The sequence below is a fragment of the Pseudophryne corroboree genome, chromosome 4, assembly GCF_028390025.1.
Source record: "Pseudophryne corroboree isolate aPseCor3 chromosome 4, aPseCor3.hap2, whole genome shotgun sequence".
NCBI classification, from domain to species: Eukaryota; Metazoa; Chordata; class Amphibia; order Anura; family Myobatrachidae; genus Pseudophryne; species Pseudophryne corroboree.
The window spans coordinates 146,187,926-146,199,497 of NC_086447.1; the positions used below are offsets into that span (position 1 = coordinate 146,187,926).

Below are 11,572 nucleotides of genomic sequence, written 5' to 3' on the forward strand. Positions count from 1 at the left end.
TGTAAACACTGCGGCGCCAGAGGGAGAAGAAGCAGCATACCCGGCGCAGAAGAGCGGAGGAGCAGTCTAGCGGGAGTCCCAGGCTGAGCGGCAATGCCTTTCTGGGAGGCGGAGAGCGGGAGGTGCGGACAGTTCGGAGGAGGGCGCGGCCCAGGAAGGGGGCAGCATCGGAGCAGCAGCGATAGGCTGGGGGAGCACTGGAAGGAGTGGCCATCCATGAGCTGGGCTTTCCCTGAACCCGAACTGCAGCGCTGACAGAAGCTAGTGCCCCTGGCGGAAGAAAAGCATCCAGAACCCGGCCGCCTCAGGGAACCGTCACATCCGCGAAAGGTAGCACCAGCCTCCTAGCTGATTAGAGCGACGGAGCGTTGGTTGCTAAGGAGAAGAAGGGGATTGAAGGCACTCCAATCAGTGAGCAGGGGGCAGGGCTACGCAGGGACTCGGTTGGCCATAGGCTGGAGCGGTGGCTGAAGACAACTCAGGTCTGTCCAATATACAATGCACTATTTCAACACTTATAGAGACACACACCAAATGACAGTTGGCTAATCAGTCAGCCCAAGCTTTTATGCACCCTGTAATTGCTAATACCGGTCTATACACCTGTAAGTCAGGATGACCAGGCTATTGTCCAGAGCTAGTAATTGATAATTCTACAGGGTGACTTTAGCGACCTCCTTTTGTTCACTAACACTTACCTGGACAGGAGCTAGTGGAGTCCAGCATACGGGACAGTGACATCTGTAACAGGAAGGATTATAAAGGCTCACTATTGTTCATAAGAGACTCTCAGCTTCTGCAGGCAGACACATTAGTGAGTCTCCAGCATAGAGACAAAGGGATCTTTACAAGTAATACATCCATCACAAGAGCCTAGTAAGGCGAAAGCAGTGACATTTAGTGGGAGATATTAGAACTACATACTGGTGCTCAATCAACTACTTATGATATAAGCAGAGACAATGGATACAATTACTTCGCTGATAAGGACACATATGGATACAAATAATTAGAAGCAGGAGAGCAGCTACGGAGCAAGGAAATAGCTACTAAGATACTTGTGACACGTTGCCAAGGGTCTAAAGCAACTCAAGGGAATATATATATATATATATATATATATATATATATATTACATGGAGATCAGCAGCACTCCGTTCAGAAGTATAATAAAATTGCTAAGCCGGTGCCCTCCAAGTAACTACCCCAAATGGGGTGTCCATAAATAAATATAGCAATCAGCGGCACCCACGTTTCCCCGATAGGGAAATGAAGACTCTCAGTCGTTGTGCAGTCAACGTTTCAATGTTATTGAGTTTAACATTTTCATCAGGACATAAACAAACATAGTGGAAACACATACCTTTATACCTGTCCAGGGGAAGTCCGTGGCGCCCGCCGTCCGCCGGGTCTCGGTCCTCAAATGATGACGTCACGGAGCGCCGACAGCCGCGGCGTCACGGAGAACCCTGGAACACCTGTGTGTGCTGATTGCAGCCGAAGCCGCGTGATAAAAAACAAAAACACATAGATACAGTCATGACTTATACATGCTGGAAACTAACTTGGATATTTTGCAACATTATGAATTCACAATTAACAGAGATATAGCTACATAAAGTGGCATTGATGGATACAATATGATGCATGGTCTAAAATAAACTTCAGTGATGGGGTCTATACCAATTAACCCAATACATCTCCTAGTTAACCCCATAAGGGAAATGCATACGGTAGCCAAATATAATAAGGAGAACTTCACAGGTTATGATCGTCTAATATTATGTTGCTTGGTTCTGTGGACCAAACTTATAATATGGCGAGAAGCAAAATTGTCTGCCCCTGAACCCACAAGTGCAGAATATTAGAGAAAACAGTGTAAACCCGAGTGCTCGTTGAGTCCTCTGGGCGACAAAGTGTCTAATAGGAAAATCCACCTGGCTTCAGCTTGAAGTAACCTAAGTCCCCTATTGCCACCACGTTTGAGTGGAGGGACATGGTCTATAATTTGATGTTTAAGAACGGCTAGTGAATGTTTGGCGTTTAAAAAATGTCTTGCGACGGGTTGGTCGCTTCTACCAGTGGTTAGGGCTGCTCGGATCGATGTCCGATGTCCGGCCATGCGTTCTTTAAATGAGCATTCCGTTTTGCCGACATAATGTAGCCCACAAGGGCAACTTAACAAGTATATTACATATTTGGTGGAACATGTAAGTCTATATCATATTTTGAACCGTTTGCCTGTATAAGGGTGGCAAAAACTGGTGCCTACTATCATATGATTGCTCGTAGTGCAACCCAGACATTTAACACATCCAGCCCTTTGTGGATTTAAAAAGGATGTGGTGGTGGATATTACGGCTGGTGGAAATTGTACATTAGTTTTGACTAAATGATCTCGCAAATTGCGTCCTCGTTTATATGCGGGCATTAGACTGGTGTTTGATAGTGAACTCAGCTGTTTATCAGGTTGGATTATGGGCCAGAAGTTTTTGCTGACATGATTAATTTCATGACTTAAAGTGTTGAATTTATTGACCCATATAAATTTATTAAGACTCGTTTTTTTCTTTGTTTTTAATAAGTTTGATCTAGGAATTATCATGACTTGTGTTTTAATGGATTGCAGCTCAGAAAGTTGGTAACCTCTATCTGAGAATTTTTCTATCATTTTATCTAATGCTGTACTCACTTTTGTCTCATCGCTAACTATCCTGCGTACTCTGAGCATTTGTGAGTATGGAAGCCCTTTACGTAATGAAATAGGATGATGGCTAGAAGGAAGTAGAATATTATTACGATCCGTGTGTTTTACATACAAGTCAGTGACAATTTTATTGTCAGAGATCATAATTTGTACGTCAAGGTAATTGACGCTGGTCTTATCAATACTGTATGTCAATTTTACAGGAGATGGAGACCCGTTATGTGTTTCAATAAGTGTAATTAATGACTATGTTGAGCCTGTCCATAGGACCAACAGGTCATCTATGAATCGCAAATACGACATAATATTAGAAGAAATGGTAGTGTCAGAAAAAAATAAATCATCCTCAATCTGAAACATAAAACTGTTAGCAAAGGATGGGGAAACATTACTACCCGTAGAACAACCTTGTAATTCGAGACAGTATTGATTATTAAACATAAAATAGTTTCGTTGTAAAGCAAGTTGTAACAATTCCATGAAGATATCTATACTGGGTCCCTTGTATGCAGGGTTGTTGGTAATTAGAGACCTCACTGCCGAAAGACCTTGGTCATGGGGTATTCAAGTATACAGATTGTTAACATCTATAGTGGCCAGTATACAATTTGATGGAATCACTGGTAACTTGTCCAGTTGGTTTAATAAATCTGTAGTGTCCTTGAGGCAGGAGTCTCTAGCTTGAATACAAGTTACCAGTGATTCCATCAAATTGTATACTGGCCACTATAGATGTTAACAATCTGTATAGGTCTCTAATTACCAACAACCCTGCATACGGTCTCTGCCTGAAAAACGCTCCATATCTGTGCTGCATTGAAGTATATAGTAGGAGGACAGTGCAGAATTTTGCTGACCACCAGTATATATATAGCAGTACGGTACAGTAGTCCACTGCTCTACCTACCTCTGTGTTGTCAAGTATACTATCCATCCATACCAGTGCTGCATTTTAGTTGTGCGCAGTATTATATAGTAGGAGAACAGTGCAGAATTTTGCTGACCACCAGTATTATATAGCAGTATGGTACTGTAGTCCACTGCTCTACCTACCTATGTGTTGTCAAGTATACTATCCATCCATACCTGTGCTGCATTTTACTTGTGCGCAGTATATATAGCAGGAGGACAGTGCAGAATTTTGCTGACCACCAGTATATATATAGCAGTACGGTACAGTAGTCCACTGCTCTACCTACCTCTGTGTCATCAAGTATACTATCCATCCATACCTGTGCTGCATTTTAGTTGTGCGCAGTATTATATAGTAGGAGGACAGTGCAGAATTTTGCTGACCACCAGTATATAATATATAGCAGTACGGTACAGTAGTCCACTGCTCTACCTACCTCTGTGTCATCAAGTATGCTATCCATCCATACCTGTGCTGCATTTTAGTTGTGCGCAGTATTGTATAGTAGGAGGACAGTGCAGAATTTTGCTGATCACCAGTCTATATATAGCAGTATGGTACAGTAGTCCACTGCTCTACCTACCTCTGTGTCGTCAATTATACTATCCATCCATACCTGTGCTGCATTTTAGTTGTGTGCAGTATTATATAGTAGGAGGACAGTGCAGAATTTTGCTGACCACCAGTATATATATAGCAGTACGGTACAGTAGTCCACTGCTCTACCTACCTCTGTGTCGTCAATTATACTATCCATCCATACCTGTGCTGCATTTTAGTTGTGCGCAGTATTGTATAGTAGGAGGACAGTGCAGAATTTTGCTGACCACCAGTCTATATATAGCAGTATGGTACAGTAGTCCACTGCTCTACCTACCTCTGTGTCGTCAAGTATACTATCCATCCATACCTGTGCTGCATTTTAGTTGTGTGCAGTATTATATAGTAGGAGGACAGTGCAGAATTTTGCTGACCACCAGTATATATATAGCAGTACGGTACAGTAGTCCACTGCTCTACCTACCTCTGTGTCGTCAATTATACTATCCATCCATACCTGTGCTGCATTTTAGTTGTGCACAGTATTATATAGTAGGAGGTCAGTGCAGAATTTTGCTGACCACCAGTATATATATAGCAGTACGGAACAGTAGTCCACTGTTCTACCTACCTCTGTGTCGTCAAGTATACTATCCATCCATACCTGTGCTGCATTTTAGTTGTGCGCAGTATTATATAGTAGGAGGACAGTGCAGAATTTTGCTGACCAACAGTATATAATATATAGCAGTACGGTACAGTAGTCCACTGCTCTACCTACCTCTGTGTCGTGAAGTATACTATCCATCCATACCTGTGCTGCATTTTAGTTGTGCTCAGTATTGTATAGTAGGAGGACAGTGCAGAATTTTGCTGACCACCAGAATTTTGCTGACCACCAAGGAGTAACCGGGACCACTATATTCAAAAACAGGGTACATAGAGGTCAATTATCACCTCTAATGTCTGTCTGAAAATGGAGCCTGCTGCAGCGGGTGCCCACACTGCCCGTGGCGCTTGCTGCAGCCAGAGTGCGGGATGCAGGGTGCAGGTGGGCGTCGGGCACCCACGGGCTGCAGTGCCCCAGGCGCCCAACCTGCTCGCCTGTACCTAGATCCGCTCCTGGGTACAGTGGAAACCCCCGGTGGGCCCTCTGCCTGGGGCCCCATCACCTCCTCTAAAGATCAGGTTCCAGAATGTGCACTTGAATTATACATTATACCTATGTTACCTTATACTGCACAGGACCATGGTATATTCTCTACAGTGCATTGCTGCTATTAATCTGGTACATTGTCATGCATGCACTAGCAGTATTTGCTAAATATATTTGTCAAGGGGCCCAGACCATGCGCTCTCTAATGATTAGCCAAGCCTCTGAGGCGGCTGTCCCCGCTTACAATACATGTTTTGTTGCAGAAGTGTCACCAGTGTTGCATCCAAAGAACAATGACTTACTTTTGTGTTTTGGATTCTGGTGAAATAGATTTGTATTTTTGCAGTGTGGTGTTTGTGGTCAAACTGAATAACTTTGGGTTTGCATTGTTTGTGATTTATATTTTAAGGAGGTTTCAGGCACAGATATCATTTCTACTACAGCATTCCTTCAAAACATCCCAATTTTGGTGGGACCGTTCTTCTTTTAGTGCACAGTTTCAGCTGCGGGACGCTTCTGGAGCAGTGGTCATGTCCCCAGTTTGATAAAAAATGTGGGGCTTGTGGCATGGCAATTCCTGCAAGGCCACACCCATTGACAAGGCCACTCTCCCTTTTATGGTGCACAAACTGCAGCTTTGGTGCATCCCGATCTGCTGTTCCAAAAATGTGGGAAGTATGAGGGTCATTCTGAGTTGATTGCTCGCTGCCGTTTTTCGCAGCGCAGCGAACAGGTTACTACTGCGCATGTGTATGCACCGCAATGCGCAGGCGCGTCATATGGCTACAAAGTGGATCGTTGCTGAGCGATGGATTTAACAAAGAATCCATTTGCACAGCCGATCGCAAGGAGATTGACAGGAAGAGGGCATTTGTGGGTGTCAACTGACCATTTTCAGGGAGCGGTGCGGCAAACGCAGGTGTGTCCAGGCATTTGGAAGGCGGATGTCTGACGTCAATTCCAGGACCTGCAACGCTGGATTGATCGCACAGGGTAACTCTTACCCTGGTCTTGTTCTACACAAATCTTTTCTGCATAGCAGGGCTGCACAAACGATTACAGCCTTGCTATGCAAAAATACACTCCCCCATAGGCGGCGTCTAGCTGATCACACGGGCTGCAAAAAGTTGCAGCGTGCGATCAACTTGGCATGACCTCTATGTGCTTTTTTCAGACTCAGTCATAAGTACATGTTGAGACTTTTTCAGTTTGATCTTGTGATTTTTCGCACTGTGCATTTGCATATTTTCACAAACTGCATCCTTTTCTTACCTCAGGTCTGACGTACAGCTTTCTGTGACTAGGAGGTCAAGACCAGAGCATCAGTGGGTGTATAATCACGAGAAATGTTCATAAATGCAGGCGCAGTAAAAACAACTACAGCAATGTTATTAAGACACTTTATACAGCAAGGAACCCTTGTTATTCAAGAATGATTCATGCACAAAAGCTTTGCAGGTCATTTCTGATGCTACAAGCCACTTGTGTACTCAATAGCTGGATAGACCAGCCACCAAGTTAAGTATATTTTCATTCTGTGCTGCAAGTTTAGCATTTTTAGTGCCACAAAGCCATGCCTCCAGTCTCATCTCAGCAAGTTATTACAATGGGAGATAGCCGCAACCAATGGAGTCACAGCTCGAGGGCTGATGATGCGTCTGACTTTGAATTGGCCACAAAAAAAGTGAGTTTTAAAAAAAATCGTACACTGCAATTAAGTTTCACAGTGTGAATTGCGGTGTTGCGAAAGTAGCATTGGGAACTGTTTTTGGCAACTTGTCCATTGAATTCGGGATGGAAGATTGTTCATTTTTCTAATATTGGGTTTTAGGACTGTAGGTGTAATTTCCTACAAGGCTTACAGCCTATAGACTTATTTACTTAATTTTCTGCTACAAAATTAGTATACATAATAATAATAATAATAATAATAATAATAATAATAATACTTGACAAGGACTATGAGAAATAATTATAAATAATTATAAACAATGAAGGGGTACAAGCACTTCGAAGGGTTATGAATCACAGCTCTAAGGTGAAAATGGAAAACCAATACAGTCATGTGACTCAGTAGCAACATGGAGTCACTGGACATCAAATGGGACAAACAGCACCAAAAACCCTTGCTGTAGATACAGGTATGAATGCAAATGGTTACAGACACATACAGTATGAGGGTTATGTAATAGGTTCCATTGTTAAGGAACCGGCAACTTTTCAGGGAATTTGCCACTAAATTTAAAGCGGCAATTAGTAATAAGGCATAACCAGCCTTTAAATTTAGCGCCAATCTTGCTGAAAACACAACCGCTCATTAAACTCGGAGCCGATTACATGCTGTCCATAGTATAGAATTCTTTATATTTTTAGCTGCATTTGCATGCAGTGCACTTATCGTAAAGTCAAGGGCAGCACCTGAATGTTAGCAGCTAATCACCTTAAATGTTTTTAAAAGGAATTACTACATTATTCCACAAAGTAAAACATAACCTACAGTAGCTCCCTGCCAAGTTGTATTGTAATGAGTAGAGAAGTAATGGGATGTGAGCTCCTAGATTCTGTATAATTTCAGATGTCAATCTACAAATGTAAAATATGGTCATTTTTTACAATAAGAGAATACGAAAAACATTTATTTCAATAAATTGCATATAAACAGCCATTGCAGCTTATGCATGTAGGGTGGAACACTAAGGGGTAAATTTACTAAAGGTTCTAAAATGAAAAGTGGTGATGTTGCTCATAGCAAATAATCAGATTCTGTCTATCATGTTCTAACATGCAATAGAGAAATGATGGACAAAATCTGATTGGTTGCTATGGGCAACATCATCACTTTCCATTTTTAGAACCTTTAGTAAATTTGCTCCTAAGATTTTTGCTAAATTAATCTCCCATCCTAAAGAGAGAACAGGTCATTAGTCAGCCTCATAAACACATTGCCTGTAAGGAGGATCCTCCTATTGGAGTTATATAAGAGAAGAGTTCTCTGGGATCCACAGCTGGGAAGTGACTCGGACAAGGGAATGGGTGCCACTGGCGTTTCTAGAATGGGTGCAGTGTGTGCGGTGCACACGGGCCCCTGAGTCCAGAGGGGGCCCCCACTGCACACGCCGCACCCATTTTCTAATTACTTACCCCTGGAGTCCTGCACGGACATCCACTGCAGTGTTAAAACTCTGTGAAAATGGCCCAGCGGCCATTTTCAAGCAGTTCTGCGCATGCGCAGTAGAGAAATTTCAGGGAAAATGGCCGCTGTACCATTTTCTCAGAGATCTGCGCTTGCGCAGTAGAGTCTGAGCGCTCTAGTGCTCACACTCTCAGCGCTGCTGGCAAAGAGGAGGGGGCCCGAAAGGAGGAGGCTGCACCCGGGCCTCCTTCTCTGTTAAAGCGCCCCTGGTAGGTGCCCATACTTAAGTGGTGTGGCCAGCCACCATAAAAGCTTGCCCAACTATTAGAGAGGACTGGCAGGAGGGAGGATCTTAGTATAGTTTCTATAGAAACAAACGAAACACCCATGATCATCCATATTCCTGCTCTATGGCTAACTGACCCTTTAATAGAGTAATAATGTATAATACAAGTGCACAGTCTGGAACCTGACATTAGAGGAGGGGTTGGGGCCACTGGCAGTGGGGCCCACTGAGTTTTTCACCCCTGTACCCCTATGGGCCAGTCCAACTCTGCAGCTGGGTATGGGGGCAGGCGTTTTACAGTTTCCCATATATTCTATTTTAATTGCTGTGAAATTAATATTCACTGTAGAGCACATTAACTTTAATTCTTGCATTAAAAATGTTGCTTAAGATCGGCAGATGTCTGCTGCTACTCCGCAGTGCTGAGGGAAAATAGTTTATTGTCAAAAGTACAATAGACTGAAATGCAAAGCTGTATTCCCACAAATAATACCTTTGTGTCAGCCGCTATACTTGAAATAAAGAATCATTAGTTGCATGTATTATGTTTATAGGAGGCAGCTTCCTACCAGCTATGTTCTTGTATACATGCAACAAGAGTCTGTCACTAAGACATTAGTGAACTTAAGGGACCCCAAACGTGAGCGTGCTAATGATCTGCTGAGTGATTTACTTTATTATCTGAATTATTCTAATACATTTGCTTCTGGGATTTCGTAAATAGTAATCTACACCATGGGGCCCATTTACAAAGGCCCCTGCAAATTAAAGAATGTTAATATATCCTAATTGATACACATGGCCATAAGCAGTTTGGTATTTTATGCACTTTCAATACAATCACTTTGCTCCACAGCATACTAAGTATTTCAGGGCACTGGATGCTGGCTTTGTACACTCTTCTTTTCAGGTTATTAAGGCATAAACTTTTTTTAAAGTAAATATACAGGTACAAGGTAAGATATGGCCCACAAATAACACACAACTGAGATGGAGATAATGGGTGTCACGTCAGAATGTTGCATGTAGTGCTGTCTCATCTGTTTTACCTTTCTCTCTAACATCTCAGGACAGCACTAGCAACGGGAGAAAAAGAAAGCTCTTGTGTGGGCGCACTCTTATACAAAGAAGAAAGCTCTTCAAATATGTGTCAAGAAAATATTTAAAACATCCGTTTATTGTTCAAAATTAAAATCGTTACCCATATATGATCCAAAATGTGAGATAAGGAGGATTGTGAGAAAATATGAAATTTTTTTAAAATGTTCTGGTCTATTTTTAGAAAGGTTGTAGACACTTGGTTGTCTAACAGCCGTTTCTCCTGACCACTACAGAGATTCTGTATTGATGGGACCAAGGAAGGAACAAAGTGTGTGATAGGTGTATCTTCAAAGAACCACTATGATTGGATCTATGTTATACACTTGGCTGGCCACCAGTTGCTCCGATTGCACACATATTTTGGATATCTGTTAAAGTTGTCAAAGCCTGACGCTGAACTATTATATAACAGAACACAGGAAGGAAAAAAGATTAAAGTTGTCAAAGCCTGAAATATAATAATATTTCTTTACAAATTTTTTTCTGACTTACTATCCTTCCGTGGACTCTTATCCACGATCCAGGGCGCACGACACCACGGTGGTGGTAGGCGTTGCACCTTGCCTAACGGAGAAAGCAGATCCACACTTTATACTCTATCTTCTTTCAAACCATATTCTTTACTGTGCTTATATAGGTGTACTCTCATTGGTACATAGGCCCTCATTCCGAGTTGTTCACTCGCAAGCTGCTTTTAGCAGCTTTGCACACGCTAAGCCGCTGCCTACTGGGAGTGAATCTTAGCTTAGCAAAATTGCGAACGAAAGATTCGCAATATTGCGAAAAGACTTCTCTGTGCAGTTTCTGAGTAGCTCAAGACTTACTCTTCCAGTGCGATCAGTTCAGTGCTTGTCGTTCCTGGTTTGACGTCACAAACACACCCAGCGTTCGCCCAAACACTCCTCCGTTTCTCCAGCCACTCCCGCGTTTTTCCCAGAAACGGTAGCGTTTTTTCAAACACTCCCATAAAACGGACTGTTTCCGCCCAGAAACACCCACTTCCTGTCAATCACATTACGATCACCAGAACGAAGAAAAAACTTCGTAATGCCGTGAGTAAAATTCCTAACTGCATAGCAAATTTACTTGGCGCAGTCGCAGTGCGAACATTGCGCATGCGCAATTAGCGTAAAATCGCTGCGATGCGAAGAAAATTACCGAACGAACAACTCGGAATGACCACCATAGTTCCTCTACTATCATACCACGCTGCTAATGCCCGATCTCGTCCGATCTTGGAAGCCAAACAGCGTTTGGCTGGGTCAGTACCTGGAGAGGAGACTTCCTGGGAATACCCGGTATTGTAGAGTAGGAACTACTCCTTTTATTTAAAAGGCGAACACCAACAGCAGTATCACCACTAATCGTTTTTCCTTCCTTTGTTCTGTTATATAATAGTTCAGCGTCAGGCTTTGACAACTTTAACAGATATCCAAAATATGTGTGCAATCGGAGCAACTGGTGGCCAGCCAAGTGTATAACATATATCCAATCATAGTGGTTCTTTGAAGATACACCTATCACACACTTTGTTCCTTCCTTGGTCCCATCAATACAGAATCTCTGTACTGGTCAGGAGAAATGGCTGTTAAACAACCAAGTGTCTACAACCTTTCTAAAAATAGACCAGAATATTTTAACATGTTTTCATATTTTCTCACAATCCTCCTTATCTCACATTTTGGATCATATATGGGTAACGATTTTAATTTTGAACAATAAACGGATGTTTTAAA

The 11,572-nt window shown here is 42.5% G+C and overlaps 1 pseudogene; it reads left to right on the forward strand.

The window, feature by feature from the left end:
• Nucleotides 1–11,027: 11,027 nt before the first annotated feature.
• Nucleotides 11,028–11,146, forward strand: LOC134913827 (5S ribosomal RNA; annotated as a pseudogene).
• Nucleotides 11,147–11,572: the final 426 nt, after the last annotated feature.